This window comes from Strongylocentrotus purpuratus, unplaced genomic scaffold (assembly GCF_000002235.5).
Source record: "Strongylocentrotus purpuratus isolate Spur 01 unplaced genomic scaffold, Spur_5.0 spur5_contig_847, whole genome shotgun sequence".
NCBI lineage: Eukaryota > Metazoa > Echinodermata > Echinoidea > Camarodonta > Strongylocentrotidae > Strongylocentrotus > Strongylocentrotus purpuratus.
The window spans coordinates 295001-298465 of NW_022145554.1; the positions used below are offsets into that span (position 1 = coordinate 295001).

A 3465-nucleotide genomic window follows, 5' to 3' on the forward strand; every position below is an offset into this window, starting at 1 on the left:
AACGTACGTAACTTGACATTGTATTATTGTAATTTTTACAGAGACAGAGAGATTGTAAAACAATCTTTATTTGATCAAATTCCTTTCCTGTTTGTCCATCATTCTTATCCAAAACATGGAAACTAAAGCATGACAATTACTCTGACGTTGAACACTTTGTTATACACGTGAGAACATTTGCTTTGGCGCTCTTCGCACGAGAATTTGTGATCACGTGCAACTTGACTTTCAACCAATCAGAATCGCGCATTCCACGTGCGTTTTTTTTTTTTTTTACCTGCGTTTAATCCATTGAGATTATAGCTCCACGGTTTAAGTGTAACTATTTATCAAAGAAACACCCAAATCTACTTTTTCTTAGCTGCTAATCTCCTAACTCGCTGTTTTGTTTCTTTTAGACGGGCCGCAACTCTAGTATGTAGGCACAGACTCTAATTTGACACTTTGCCACAATTCCTAAAGCCTTGAGTAGAGCCTAATTCTTTCAGTCTCTGGCTGTGTCCGACGCAGGGCAGGGCAGCTTAAGTACAATGCCTATTCAGTATGCTGTCAATTTAGTCTCACAGCGTTGACACTGTTTAATACGCACAACGACTGACGACGATTTGTGCCTGCAAGCTATACTGCAACTCTGTGAGGCGCAAGTAGTACCCGGTGGACATAACGCCGCCATGTGGTACTCGCCAAAGATGTCCAAACTGGGGCACATTCCCCCAAAGGCTAGGGAAAACCCCGAGAGGAGAATGTAATTTTTTTTTGTCCTTCAGCCTCAAACCAAGAAGTTACTCTTGCTCAAACTTACTTGGGAAATCTTCTGGTATGTCGTGCTGGCATAGTTAAGCGTGAACTTCATCGTCATGACGGTTATGCGAGCTGCGCGGATGTTTTTTTTTTTCTTCAGCTCTTTATGTTCAGATGTTTACTTGTCAGTAATACCAAGAATCAACTTGTCTCAATACACACATCCGGGAGATTCTCAAAATATCATGTTGACAGATTTTGTTCGCTATATTCTTCTTTCCTTTTCATAAGTCCATGTTATTTCTGTGAATAAAACAAACTCGGGATTGTTGTTTCGAGAAGAACATTATCTCGATTTCCGTGATCTATAGACATGAGGCGCATGTAAACATTTCAGAAGGTATGTAAAACTTGACAGACATGTATCGGTGAATTTGACCAAACTTATACCAGTGGGTTTGATATATACAGAGGACAGTGTTAAAAAAGAAAGAACGTTTTAATTTGTGTTTTTAGAAAAACTATTGGGAAATGTTATACAGAATACACAAATTTTTGTCATTGTTTCTATTTTAGTGATTAAGTGTTCTGTTCTGAAGTTCTTTTCTTAATAAAAAAGCGATATTGAGGGGAGGGGAGACAGGCCCATGTAGAACAGTACACTCGAAATGTGATACTTCTCGACAAAACACTTGAGTTCTTTCATAAGTTATTTACCATTTTCTTGAATTCAAGGCTGTCCACAATGTATGAAATATGATACGTGTATTCCTCAAGCCATCTACTGCGCGCAACCACAACGCCTACCTCGTAAGCTGAAGCATATTGCGTCCTTACAAAATGTCCTTCGTATGAATTCAGCTGGAACAATTTTCATATTTTAAAGTAAATGTACGATTGATTTGTTGTGGCCTTCATTCATTAACCACCTCTGCAGAATAATTCATAGAACTCCTGCTGATTTCGAGAAGAAAATGATACTCAAAAGGGTATGGAAATGATTGCATTTAAATTATATACATGTACATGTAACACTATATCATGTCGAATGCTAAAAGGCAATAAGTCTCTTTTGCAGACTCGTGCGAACTCCATGAAACTTGGCGAATGTTTATAATATATTCTTCAGATATCGTGTGTGAAATTTTACAGTCATCCGTTCTAGAACTTCTTTAAAGGAAATGGAAATTTAGTGCTGTTTTCATATATCCGGAATGGGAGATTTTCTCATATCAACAGAGGTAAACGGTCGAATCAATTTTGAATTACGCAAAGATATTTGTCGAGTCTAGAAAATGAATATTCGGAATTAAGCATTCAAAACTATTCGCTAAAAAGCCAGATATCTTCAATATACCACTGAAATTATGGAACTTCAGGTTAAATAAAATAATAATAAAAACGTCACTTATATAAAAGCGCTTACCACCGAAGTCTCTTAGCGATAACATAATTCAATCACTGCCGGGACTCGAACCCGGAACCTTTGAATTAGAAGTCCAATGCGCTAATCCATTGCGCCACAGTGACATCAGATTTCCATATATCTGCAAAAGGAATTAACAACTTTTAAAGTTTTGTTTACATTGTGGTGCGGTAAACCACCGTAAAATAATGCTGTCGCGGTTTGTTAACGTGTGACTGAATGGCAACTGCGCGCAACAAAGGAATTGCGCGTATTCACAGAGCTCTGTGTTATAAGATACGGAAATGGAAGCGTTACATCGTCATGAAAACCCCTTTTGCCGCGTCATGTTTTAACGACTGGGCCTATAGGGCGCTAAAACAAAAAATAACGTTAGGGTAGAGCTTGCAAAATCCTAGCCTATCCGATAGGCGTCGGGCTAAATGGCAAGTGTACTAATCGCGTTATGGAGACTGACATCGGCACGGGCGACAGCCCGAGCGCCTATCATCATCATCATTATTCATATATGTGTATCGTATGTGTGACGAGCGTGTTCTCATGCATGATTCATAAGACTAGCCTTATTTGGTGAACGATCACTTTGATTCAACCAATCAAATATCATCTCCAGGTTCCTCATCACTCATTGGCCTATTTTGGTCCATGCTACATAAATATTCATAAAAGAGCTTTCCCGGGGGTTCGTAGATTTTCTACGAACGAAACATGGTACATAAAAGAAAATAAAACTTTTCGCATGCACCAGTGATGATAGGCGCTCGGGCTGACGCCCGCGCCGATGTCACTCACGCGTTTAGTATACTTTTACAGCCCGACGCATATCGGATAGGCTAGCAAAATCCCGGATATGAAGTGGAAAAAACCATAAGCTTTTTCCGCGTCATGTCTTCACGAGGGTTCTAGGACACCTACCCCCTGGACATCCACCCCCCAGTCAACTACCCCATAGGACAACCCCCCTCTAGGACGCCTACACCCCGGGACTTCTACCCCCAGACAACTACCGCCTACGATAATCATTCTTTATGGCAACTACCCCCCCCCCCGGACAACTACCCCCAGATAACTACCCCCTACGATAACCATCCTCTAGGACATCTACCCCCGGACAACTATCCTAGGGGTAGTTGTCCCGGTGGGGGGGGGGTAGTCGTCTTAGAGAGTGGTTACCCTAGAGGGTAATTGTCCTAGGGGGTAGTTGTCCTATTGGGTAGTTGACCGGAGTGGTTATCCGGGGGTGGATGTCCAGGGGGTAAGTGTCCGGATACGCTTCAGGAGCCTTTATGGCACTGAAA

At 41.2% G+C, this 3465-nt stretch overlaps 1 non-coding gene across 1 annotated transcript; it reads right to left on the reverse strand.

Moving 5' to 3' along the window:
• Positions 1–2197: 2197 nt before the first annotated feature.
• Positions 2198–2271, reverse strand: TRNAR-UCU. Its single transcript has one exon. It is a non-coding gene; the product is annotated as a tRNA-Arg (tRNA).
• Positions 2272–3465: the final 1194 nt, after the last annotated feature.